The sequence below is a fragment of the Triticum dicoccoides genome, chromosome 2A (assembly GCF_002162155.2).
Source record: "Triticum dicoccoides isolate Atlit2015 ecotype Zavitan chromosome 2A, WEW_v2.0, whole genome shotgun sequence".
Classification (NCBI taxonomy): domain Eukaryota; kingdom Viridiplantae; phylum Streptophyta; class Magnoliopsida; order Poales; family Poaceae; genus Triticum; species Triticum dicoccoides.
Genome location: NC_041382.1, coordinates 672,764,772 through 672,778,020, shown reverse-complemented (window position 1 = coordinate 672,778,020; position 13,249 = coordinate 672,764,772).

Below are 13,249 nucleotides of genomic sequence, written 5' to 3'. Positions count from 1 at the left end.
GCCTAGATCCGTTTCATGTCAGATTGGGTTCCGAGCGGTACTACCGCACCTCCCGTGCGGTACTACTGCTCTAACCATAACCACCTTGTGCGGTACTACCGCTCCTCTGAAGCAGTACTACCGCCCAAGGCACAAAAGTAGAATTTTACTTCCGCCCTAGGCGCGGTACTACCATGCCATCCTGGCACGGTACTACCGCGGCTAGAGCAGCAATAAAATTTTACTTCCACTTAGGGGTGCGGTACTACTGTTGACTTTGAAACTACCTTGTGGCAACTACCCAATCTTATTTCTACATGTTTTGCTCGCTTGGTTGTGGTCTTTTTTTATTCTTCTCGGTTCTCTCGTGTGTTCTTGTGTATGTCTTAGGTGGTGGCTCCAGTTCGCAGGCTCGGCGCTCGAATCCCAGTCGTGACACAGGCTCCAAGCGTCTGTGTAACCAAGAGGCTCCAGAGGGCTCCAATGCCCCACAACGCCGCGCCAAGACCACCGCATCCAATATCAAGGAGCCCACTACGAGCATGGATGAGATGCCTCTCTGTGAGTTCATCCGTCGGAGGAGGATCAACCCCTATATGCAACCTCGTGAGAATGTTCGAGGCTGTGATCTTTTCTGGACCAAGCAGCAGACTCTCATCTACCTCGATGTGATTAAGTCCAAGCAGAACATCTATGTTCCTATTTAGTGGATTGACTTGAATCATATGAGGAAGGACCGACCATACTTTGGTGAGGCATTGGATGTCGTGGAGCAGTTTGGCATTGAAGACTTCATCTCGTTCCACAAGGATTTTGACCCCAATATCGTGGCTCAATTCTTTGCCTCTGTTCACTTCCATCCGGATGAGGCAAGGACCATGACTTGGATGACCAATGGGAAGAGGCTGTCTGCTACATGGAAGGAGTTCATGGTTATGATGAACGTTCTTGATAAGGGGCTCAATGAGCCCGTTGGTGCCGCCCTCATGCCAACTCAGAGTCCGCCAACAAGAACAAGCTTCAACCCTACTATGTGGAGAAGAAGTTGGCCAACAACAAGAATACATGGGTGCTAAACTCCTACCTTGATGTCATGTACCGCATCTTCCGCAACACCCTCTTTCCACGCATTGGTGACAAGGACAAGGTGCATGCTTATCTCGTTGATATGATGCTTCTTTGTGAGAAGGCCCGTGTCCAAGTTCCTGGCTTTCTTGATGTTTCTCACATCATGTGGTGTTTACTCCAGTTTGCGGTCCTCAATTGCAAAGTGCCTATCTATGGACCATACCTGTAGCTCCTGATCTCGCAGACTTGGGAGAAGCTCTTACGTCAAGAAGAGTTTCTTGCTCCAGACTGGGTTCGTCATGAGCCCATCCGACTACGCCAGAAGAACAAGTGGGCCAATACCACTACCAGGGCTGAGGCTAAGGCTGCAAGGATGGAGGGTGATGAGGAAGAGGCTAAGGAGGAAGTGGTTGCTGGTCGTGCTGAGGGGTCTTCTCCTCCTTCTGCTGAGCCATCTTGGGCTAAGAAGCTCAAGGACTAGATGAAGACTCTTTTCTGCATGTAGGCTAAGGGATAGTACATGTCTCATGTTGCTCAGAAGCAGATCGGCTAGTGCGATAAGAGGATCTTGAGGACGTTCGACGAGCACGTGTTGAGCGGGTCATCACTCCTGAGGCTGCCTAGATGGCAAAGCAGGGATACAAGTGGTCTGAGTCAGAGGAGGAGGAGCCAATTCCCGCTGCCGAGACCGATGAGGAGCTTGATGAGTGATCCCTAGAGCTGAGCTACCACCTATGTTGTAGGTGTCCTCTCTGCCTTTTTGGTATCTCGATGCCAAAGGGGGAGAGAGCATAGGATTTGTGTGTTGAGTCTGTTTATTTCGTGCTTTGGTTGTCGTGCTTTGGTCTGTGTTTGTGCTCTTGTGCTACCAGGAGACTTCTATCACATGGTGTGAGACATATGCACTCTAGCTTTATCTTATTATCTAGTTTGTTGAGGTACTTTGTGAGCTCATGTTATTTTGTGCCCCTATCTTTATGCTCACTTATCTGACCTTGCTTCTATGCTTAGTATCCTTTTTAGCAAGGTTTGCCACGTCTCTAAAATATAGGGGGAGTGGTGATCCTAGTATGTGTGCCGTGCAGTCCAAAGCATATCCACAGATTGCACACATCTAGGGGGAGCCCGTCTACATTTTATAAATGTTGGGTTTGCCTATGTTTTATTTTATATCCCCATGTGCAAATCCCGTATTGTCATCAATCTAACAAAAAGGGGGAGATTGTAAGGGCATATTTATCCCTTAGTAGTTTTGGTGATTGATGAAAATGCTTTTGCGGACTAATCGTGTGCGTTGAGCATTTCAGATATATCATGTCTAGGCACAAGACGATTTGGTGCCCCTCGAAGACTATTAAAGATGGTGTTTCTCAACGTTTCTATTCGGTGGATTTGAGTCGTAGGAAAGCCGTACTAACAAGAGGGGGTCCGCGTTGGAAATGTTTGGGTGGAATCAACACGTACGCGTCTGTTCCTTTTGCACCACCTTTCCTCTGGCTCTTTGGAGAATCCTCCGTTTCTCTGTGTCTCCGCAAAATGAAGGACTCCTAGTGTGGCTGAGATGGGGCATGCGGTAGTACTGCTCTTCGGAGCAGTAGTACTGCAGGCCCCTGTGGTAGTACTGGCCGCTGGCGGGGTAGTACTGCAGGTGCCCACGATAGTACCGCTCCTAGGGCGCGGTAGTACCGTGGCCTCAGGCCAGGCTCAGCAGCATGAGTGGAAGTAGGGGCGGATGTAATTTTTTACATCCGCGCCCTACGCGGTAGTAATGCTCCAGATTTGCGGTACTACCGTGTCGGATTTTTGCATAGATCTAAACTCAACGGAAGTTGCCACGGATGTATTTTTATATGTTCGTGCCTTCCCAAATCTGGACTATCCCTGCCTTGCAGTAGTACCGCAAGGGGCAGCGGTAGTACCGCGCTGGCAGTTCTACCGCCCTCTGCTTCATCGCATCAGGGCTGTTTTGGATACTGCTGCGTGGGCGGTAGTACTGGAGTGCCTTGCGGTAGTACCGCGTCTCCGGTGCGGTAGTACCATGCGTCGCAGGCTGAGTTGGTGGATAACGGTTGGATTTGTTCTTCCACTATAAAAGGGGAGTCTTCTTCTCCGAGTTGACTTACCTCTTCCACCCCCAAGCTCCATTGTTGCTCGAAGCTCCATTTTCGCCCGATCTCTCTCCCTAGCCAATCAAACTTGTTGATCTCCTAGGGATTGGTTGAGAAGGCCTCGATCTACACATCCACCAAGAGAAATTTGATTACCCCCACTAATCCCTCACGAATCTTGTTACTCTTGGGTGTTTGAGCACCCTAGACGGTTGAGGTCTTCGTGGAGCCATACTCCATTGTGGTGAAACTTCGTGGTGTTGTTGGGAGCCTCCAATTAAGTTGTGGAGATTGCCCCAACCTTGTTTGTAAAGGTTCGATCGCCGCCTTCAAGGGCACCAATAGTGGGATCACGGCATCTCGCATTGTGTGAGGGCGTGAGGAGAATACGGTGGCCCTAGTGGCTTCTTGGGGAGCATTGTGCCTCCACACCGCTCCAACGGAGACGTACTTCCTCTCAAAGGGAAGGAACTTCGGTAACACATCCTCGTCTTCACCGGCTCCACTCTTGGTTATCTCATCCCTTTACTCGTGCAAGCTTATCTTGTGTTACATCCCGTGCTTGCTTGTGTACTTATTGTTGTTGCATCATATAGGTTGCTCACCTAGTTGCATATCTAGACAACCTACTTTGCTGCAAAGTTTAAATTGGTAAAGAAAAGCAAAAAATTGTTAGTTGCCTATTCACCCCCCTCTAGTCAACTATATCGATCCTTTCACTAGCGCTCCCAGTTCTTCCTCACGCCCTCACGGCCCTCAAAAAGGCGATTGGGAGAGCTGCTCGGTCTCCCACACCCAGCTGACCAAGCTCCAGGTGCAAGGATATCTCCCTCCCGCAGAACTGGTCCCCTTCTGGGCGGGATTGACTTCAATAAATGGCGAAACCCTGGCGGAAAATTTCCCCAATCCTTCAGAAGGGGAGCAAGTGTTCTTTGTTTCCTTCCTTTTAAGAGGCATTGGATTCCCAATCCACCCTTTCCTCTGAGGTCTCCTGGAGTACTATGGCCTCCTGCTGCACAATCTCACGCCGAGCTCTATTATGCACATCGCGGGCTTCATTGCTCTTTGTGAGTTGTTCCTGGGCCGCGAGGCCCATTTTGAATTGTGGAGAAAACTTTTCTGCCTCGTCCCCCGCTCCTAGAAAGGGATCTATATTCGAGGTGGGCGCCGCCGAAGTATGGCGCATAGGCCAGACAGGATATCTGTCCAGCACTCCGAAGAAGGCATCCGAATAGTGGCCTTCAGAGTGGTTTTATATTGAAGACGTTGTTCTCCCAGACCCAATCCAGCGAGGCCTTCCTGAATTTGGCAATGCTCCATTAAAGAAACACCACAACTGGCGTCCTCGGAGTTTCGAAGAGGAGGACAGTGCGGAGGTTAAGCAGTTAATGAGCAGGATAAAGGCACTCGCCCAATCCGGACTATCCATAATTGAAGTAATGGTGATTTCAATAACGTGAGGCGTTCAGCCACTTCAATCCAGAGGACTTCCCATGTGGCACTACAACGGGGAAGATGATGCATCACGTTGCGGACGCAAGGGTCCAGACACCTTTGCCGCGTTGGCCGCCATGTTGGCTGATCTTTTTAAAGGGGAGAAAGAAGATTTTACTCGCCTTAAGTGCCGAGAGGGCTTTTCCATGTACAACCCTCCTAACTGGGTGAGCTTTTGCTTCGTAACCTTACTCAATCCTTTTCCTGAGTCACACCTAGTTGAACTTAATCCGACTATTCTTAACAGGAATGGAGGAAGGTTGTCGCAGGGATCTATAGCCCCGCTCCGCAGCCGGAGGATCATATCCGAGACCTGGATCCCAGATTTGAAGAGGATCTGGATATATTCATAGAGTTCAAGGAGGTTTTTTTATTATCAGGCGAGCTACGACGGCCCGAAAGTGGCCATCATAGCCGATTATCCCGGCATTCACCCCTCCTCCCACGTAAGTACCTAGGAGACGTTTCCTTCACAAGAGTTTTCTCATCGCGCCTCACCCACCGCACTATCTCGTGCTCCAAAGGGGCGGCGCTCGTCTCGCCACGCCGCATCCGAAACGTCCCTTAAGAAAGCAACGCCTGCGCAGGGCGGTTCTTCGAAAAGAAAGGTGGACGGCGATACTGCCGAGCCCCCACCTTCATAAAAAAGGTATGGTTTTTAATATGCCCTTGGCAGGTATACCAAATTGTGATGTTTCCCGCTGTGCCATATTATTTTTAGGAAAAGCATACGACGGACTGTGTCAGGAGGCCTCGCTGGTCATACACCACCCAATCCAACCCTGGACTCCGTTCCAAGGACTAGGGTTGATACAGGTGCGGCGCCGGATTGTCCTCTCCCCGAGGATTCGGATGATGTATCCGTTACCAACTCTAAATGGAGAGTGTGATGAATCATCGACGCCGGAGGGCGGCTATGCGCGACGCAACTTTCACCGAAGAGGCATTCAATGCCTTCAGCTTAGCGGATGCATATATCCGAGCTGCTCGGGATGGGCTCGCTGGAGCCACTCACCAGCTTTCAAAGGATATGCGGGTAAGACTTTTGTGTAGGTTCAATAATCCTGTGCACCCGTAGCCCCCGAGACTTAAAGTAGTTGGCACAACTGATTTAAGAATCGTTATACAATTTAGGTACTCACGAAGAAGAACAACCTGCTATCTCAGGAGCTTGAAAAGTGTCAGTCCCAGCTAACTGCAGTCACCGCCGAACTGGATAAATCCAACAAGGCACCGACTGGTAATGTAAACTACTGTTCGGAAAATACGATTCTATGCCTGCGATGTTTTAACATAAGCACCATTGCATTTACGACAACAGGATCGGCAGATCAGTTAGAAAAGGAACTAAGGGTCGTGCAGGCGGATAAACAGCATGCCGAAAGGCAAGAGGCCGTTGGTCGACGTGTACTTACACGGATCAGGTATGAGAAGAACAAGCTACAGATGCTAACACCAAGCAAGCCAAAGAGCTGAAGGATGTACGAGCCCAACTGGCGGATGCCTTGAAAGAGAACAGAAAGCTGAAAGGCGGCATATTCAGTATGCCTTTTAACCTTACTTTCGTATAGTTCCCTAATGCGAGGTGTAAACAAGTTTTTCCTGTAGGTGTGCTGACTGGGCGTCCCGAAGAAGAGGTGTCCGAGTTTCAAGGCGATCTGCTACAAGAGCTGTCCAGAGTGCATGAGCAAGCCCGGAGGGCAATGAGGAACATTGCTAAAGCTCTATGGCCAGCCGATTCTCCTCCAGGAAGTATGGAGGAGCTCGTGAATTTAATCAAAGGAGCTCGTCGCTGCTTTGGACTATGGAATATATCAGCATACCGAGAGGGTGTACGAGAGGCCTGGGCCATGGTGAAAACATGATACACCGGACTTGATCCGAATCATATGGCCCGGGTCGGGCCTTGGGGCAGACCTTCCGCTTTAACCTCCTAAATCCAAAGTTTGGAGTGTTTCCAAATACTGTACTGGCGGTAAACACCGAAGTATGTTCGGAAACCAGGCATTCCGGTCATAGTTGCTTGAATAGACAAGTTGTATTCGGGGAGTTATGTTATATTACATTTGATCGTAAGAAACATCTTCCAGAAAGAATAATTCCGTTAAGGCTTCCTTTCCCTGGGACAGCGTGCTTTGTTGTGCACGCCTGAGTTGTGATGCTAAAAGTCACAGTACGTTATATTTTGGGGGCTTGCAGTGCAACGAGTGCAGTTCATCTTTTGTTCGCCGACCTATTATTCCCTTAGTAACGCTAGCTTTCGGCTTCACCCGTCTGAGGTACACGTCCGGATAACCCAGCTGTAACAATCGCAGAGGTGCTCCCTTTATGCCCTAGTCGAACAAACGGGAACATAGGGCATAAGCACAGGAGCCAGGCAACCCAGCTTGGCAAAAACTTAAGTCATAAAGGTGCATATAATGGTGAAGAAAATACATATATGAGAAGACGACACATATATACGGTGAGATTGATGCTCAAAAATAATAATAAGCTTCTGTAACAAGAAGCCCCCAAGTAAAATAAGCAAAGTACATTTTTCAAATAAGGTTAAACAGTTTTTAAATGCATGATGAACACTTTAAATGTATGTGATAACTAGCATTGAAATTTTCTAAAGGCGCGACGAACATTTGTTTAAATACCTAGTGAACATTTTGAAACATAAGTTCAATATTGTTTTAAAGAAGTGATACACATTTTCAAATAATCTTGAACAATTTTTTAAATGCAAGATGCATCTTTTGCAAATGCATGGTGAACATTAAATTTCTGAGCTTCTTTTACTTCCATGAACAATTTTTAAATTTGCAAACTTTTTTTCATTTCATGAATATTTTTAATTTACGAACATATTTTTAATTTCGTACACAACACATGCATTTGGTGTCCCTTTTTTATTAGAACAATAACCCATAGGATACATACCGTTGACATTGTAGAAAATAATCTTGGTTTTGCTTACATTCATTACTTGGGTAACATGAATTAAATTGCCATTAATTACACATCACTATTGAAGCCTTTACAAGCCTTTTATCAGTAGCCTCAGATCCACCCTGGTTTTTGTCCAAAAAAATAAATAAAGCCCATCATACGACGTCAAGAGAACACAAGGTAAAAAAAGACAACACACAATGAGACAATCAATTTGCCTATGACATCACTTAGATGTGATATAGTTATGTCACATCTAGATGAGCCCTAGATAAACCTTATCTATGCTTGTTGTTTGGAAGATGCATTTTAGCTCTTCACATAACACCTTGTATCTTCTGCCTGTTTTCGTCTTCTTTTGTTACTTCGTAAGTGGTATGGGAGTGTAATCCTAGCCGGTTGATGACTTTCTTAATTCCAAGTCGGCCTCCCCTTGAGCCTCACTAGTATAAAACAGGGCTTTGGTCCAGGCCGGCTCAGCCCATTAGTCCCGGTTCAGTCCAGAACCGGGACCAATGTGGGCATTGGTCCCGGTTCGTGAGCCCAGGGGGCCGGCCGGGCCACGTGGGCCATTGGTCCCGGTTCATCTGGACCTTTTGGTCCCGGTTGGTGGGATGAACTGAGACCAATGGGCCTCGCTTCTGGCCCACCACCATTGGTCCCGGTTGGTGGCTTGAACCAGGACCAAAGGCTCCCCTTTAGTCCCGGCTCATGCCACCAATCAGGACCAATGAGGTGCCTATATATACCCCTCGCTCGCGAGCAGAGCACCCCAGTGCTCTGTTTTTCTCTGGCCGAGGGGGAGAGGGCTTGGTGGTGCTCTAGCTCACCTCCTATGCACACAAGGTGTTCGATGGAATGCCCGAGCCACACTACTTAAGCTTTCTCCTCTCCAAGCTCGACCTCCAAGCTCCATTTTCCATAATATTTGTCTAGGTTTAGCGGTCCATCACGCCCCGTCCCCGTCTTCACCGCCGTCGATCACCTGCGCCGAGCTCATCGCGGTGAGCCTCTTGTTTTATCTTCTTTCTGAAAGGAAAAATATTCTTACTTGCATGTTTACATAGATACTTGTATTATTTTCTTACTTTTATTATTGCATCTTATATAGTGCGATGGTTTTGGTATCCGCCCCCGTCGGCCCTCATCCTGTCTATGATTCGGATGTGGTATATATATTATCTTTATAACTATTGGTTCATTTATTGTTTATGAAAATTATGCCGACCAACGTGACATAGATATTATTTATGTAGGATGTATGTGAATCGGAAATGCCAACCGACCCTATTGTCGAGAGGTTAAATTTAGTTGAAGAAGAAAACAATTTGTTGAAGGAAAAAATAAAAAAAAATTGAGGAGGAGAAGATGATATTGGAGTTGCATGTTGCGGATGTCGTCGATGATCACAAGATCAAGATGGATGCAATGCGCTTGAAGATTAGAAAGATTAGAAAATATGCCATTGATACCGAGGCTTGGTATCATTATGCCGTTGGATCAATTGTTACCTTGGTTGCGATTATGATCGCATTTGTTTTCGCATTGAAATGTTTTACATAGTTTCAATGTATGGTTTAATTAATTAGATGCTCTAGAGAGCTATATATTGTTAGATGAGAACTATGTACGCACTTTGGTTTTAATGTGATGATGAACTTCTATTAATTTGGACACTTAATTATATATAATGCACGCAGATGAACCGGCAATGGATGTACGGTGACAGACACACCCGCGAGTACATTAAGGGCGTGCATGAGTTTCTCGAAGCGGCTGAGGCAAACAAGCAGAATGGTTTTATGTGTTGTCCATGCACTGAATGTGGGAATACGAGGTCTTACTCTAACCGGAAAATCCTTCACTCCCACCTGCATTACAAGGGTTTCATGCCACACTATAATGTTTGGACAAGGCACGGAGAAATAGGGGTTATGATGGAAGACGGCGAAGAAGAAGAGTACGATGACAACTATGTGCCCCCTGAATACGGTGATGCTGTGACGGGGGGAGCTGGTGAAGATCAAGAGGAACCAGACGATGTGCCCAATGATGCTGCAACGGGTGAAGCTGCTGAAGATCAAGAGGAACCAGACGATGTGCCCGATGATTGTGATCTCCGCCGGGTCATTGTCGATGCAAGGACGCAATGCGAAAGTGAAAAGGAGAAGCTGAAGTTCGATCACATGTTAGAGGATCACAAAAAATGGTTGTACCCCAATTGCGAAGATGGCAACACAAAGCTCAGTACCGTACTGGAATTGCTGCAGTGGAAGGCAGAGAATGCTGTGGCTGACAAAGGATTTGAGAAGCTACTGAAAATATTGAAGAAGAAGCTTCCAAAGGATAACGAATTGCCCGACAGTACATACGCAGCAAAGAAGGTCGTATGCCCTCTAGGATTGGAGGTGGAGAAGATACATGCATACCCTAATGACTGCATCCTCTACCGCGGTGCATACAAGGATCTGAACGCATGCCCGGTATGCGGTGCATTGCGGTATAAGATCAGACGAGATGACCCTGGTGATGTTGACAGCGAGCCCCCCAGGAAGAGGGTTCCTGCGAAGGTGATGTGGTATGCTCCTATAATACCACGGTTGAAACGTCTGTTCAGAAACGAAGAGCATGCCAAGTTGATGCGATGGCACAGTGAGAACCGAAAGAAAGATGGGAAGTTGAGAGCACCCGCTGACGGGTCGCAGTGGAGAAAAATCGAGAGAAAGTACTGGGATGAGTTTGCAAAGGACCCAAGGAATGTATGGTTTGCTTTAAGCGCGGATGGCATTAATCCTTTGGGGAGCAAAGCAACAATCACAACACCTGGCTCGTGACTCTATGTATGTATAACCTTCCTCCTTGGATGTGCATGAAGCGGAAGTTCATTATGATGCCAGTTCTCATCCAAGGCCCTAAGCAACCCGGCAACGAAATTGATGTGTACCTAAGGCCATTAGTTGAAGAACTTTTACAGTTGTGGAATGGAAACGGTGTACGTACGTGGGATGAGCACACACAGGAGGAATTTAACCTTAAGGCGTTGCTGTTCGTGACCATCAACGATTGGCCCGCTCTCAGTAACCTTTCAGGACAGACAAACAAAGGATACCACGCATGCACGCACTGTTTAGATGACACTGAAAGTATATACCTAGAAAAATGCAGGAAGAATGTGTACCTGGGCCATCGTCGATTTCTTCCGACCAACCATCAATGTCGAAAGAAAGCCAAGCATTTCAAAGGCGAGGCAGATCACCGGAAGAAGCCCGCCATGCGCACTGGTGATCACGTGCTTGCTATGGTCAATGATTTACACTACGTAATCTTTGGAAAGGGTCCCGGTGGACTAGCTGTTCCGAATGACGCTGAGGGACACGCACCCATGTGGAAGAAGAAATCTATATTTTGGGACCTACCATACTGGAAAGACCTAGAGGTCCGCTCCTCAATCGACGTGATGTACGTGACGAAGAACCTTTGCGTGAACCTGCTAGGCTTCTTGGGCGTGTATGGGAAGACAAAAGATACACCTGAGGCACGGGAGGACCTGCAACGTTTGCACGAAAAAGACGGCATGCCTCCGAAGCAGTATAAAGGTCCTGCCAGCTATGCTCTTACGAAAGAAGAGAAAGAAATCTTCTTTGAATGCCTGCTCAGTATGAAGGTCACGACTGGCTTCTCGTCGAATATAAAGGGAATAATAAATATGCCAGAGAAAAAGTTTCAGAACCTAAAGTCTCATGACTGCCACGTGATTATGACGCAACTGCTTCCGGTTGCATTGAGGGGGCTTCTATCGGAAAACGTCCGATTAGCCATTGTGAAGCTATGTGCATTCCTCAATGCAATCTATCAGAAGGTGATCGATCCAGAAATCGTACCAAGGCTAAGGAGTGATGTGGCGCAATGTCTTGTCAGTTTCGAGATGGTGTTCCCACCATCCTTCTTCAATATCATGACGCACGTCCTAGTTCATCTAGTCGACGAGATTGTCATCCTGGGGCCCGTATTTCTACACAATATGTTCCCCTTTGAGCGGTTCATGGGAGTCCTAAAGAAATATGTCCGTAACCGTGCTAGGCCAGAAGGAAGCATCTCCATGGGCCATCAAACAGAGGATGTTATTGGGTTTTGTGTTGACTTCATTCCTGGCCTTAAGAAGATAGGTCTCCCTAAATCGCGGTATGAGGGGAGACTGACTGGAAAAGGCACTCTTGGAAGAGACTCAATAATATGCAGGGACGGATATTCTTGGTCTCAAGCACACTACACAGTTCTACAGAACTCTACCTTGGTGACCCCGTATGTCGATGTACACAAGAACAGTCTGCGCTCCAAACACCCGGAGCAGTGCGACGATTGGATTACATGTGAACACATCAGGACTTTCAGCAGTTGGTTGGAAACACGTCTCAGAGGTGACAACACTGTTTGTGATGAGTTGTACTTATTGTCCAGGGGACCATCTTTGACTGTATTGACTTACAAAGGATACGAGATAAATGAGAATACATTTTACACGATCGCCCAAGATCAAAAGAGCACCAACCAAAACAGCGGTGTCCGCTTTGATGCAGCAACCGAGAGCGGAAAGGACACATATTATGGTTACATAGTGGACATATGGGAACTTGACTACAGACCTGATTTTAAGGTCCCTTTGTTTAAGTGCAAATGGGTCAATCTGTTAGGCGGCGGGGTACAGGTAGACCCACAGTATGGAATGACAACAGTGGATCTGAAAAATCTTGGGTACACCGACGAACCGTTCGTCCTAGCCAATGATGTGGCACAGGTTATCTATGCGAAGGACATGTCTACCAAACCGAGAAAAAGAAAACATAAGGAAGCGAATACATCATACGATGAGCCAAAGCGCCACATAGTTCTTTCAGGAAAAAGGGACATCCTGGGAGTGGACGGCAAGACAGACATGTCTGAAGATTATGAAAAGTTTCATGAAATTTCTCCCTTCAATGTCAAGGCCGACCCAAGCATCCTGATAAACAATGAAGACTATCCATGGTTACGGCGCAATAATCAAATGACACAAGCGAAGAAAAAGTGAAGACTTTCTCCCGCAATTTTGTAACACACAAACATGCTACCATTGTCCGTTTTGTACATGCACATGCTATGTAGGTGAAATTATGATACCATCCCAACTTTCAACATTTTCAGAGTTCATTTGAAATGCTTTCATGTCTTATGGTTCAGCCCTCGTAATACCATGACCATTAGTCCCTGGCCCATGCCAACTTTCAACTTTCAACTATAAGCGCATCTATTCTCACTTTTTAGTAAGTTAATCACAAACTTGTGATTCAAACAATTTTCAAAGAATTCAAATTTTAACTATTCAAATTTGAAAACTAATGGCACTAACAGAAAGTTTATAATTTTTCTAAAACTAATGGCACTAACAGAAAGTTTATAATTTTGCTAACCTAAAAGCAAACAGAATTAAAAATTAAAGCAAAAAACAAAAGAAAATAAATAATGCAAAAAACAAATCAAAAAAACAGGAAAAAACTATTTTTATAGTAAAGTTAATCAGAAAATAAAATAAATAAAGCAACAAAGAAAACAAAATAACTAAAAAAAGTGTTTTCAAATTTGAAAACTAATGGCACTAACAGAAAGTTTATAATTTTTCTAAAACT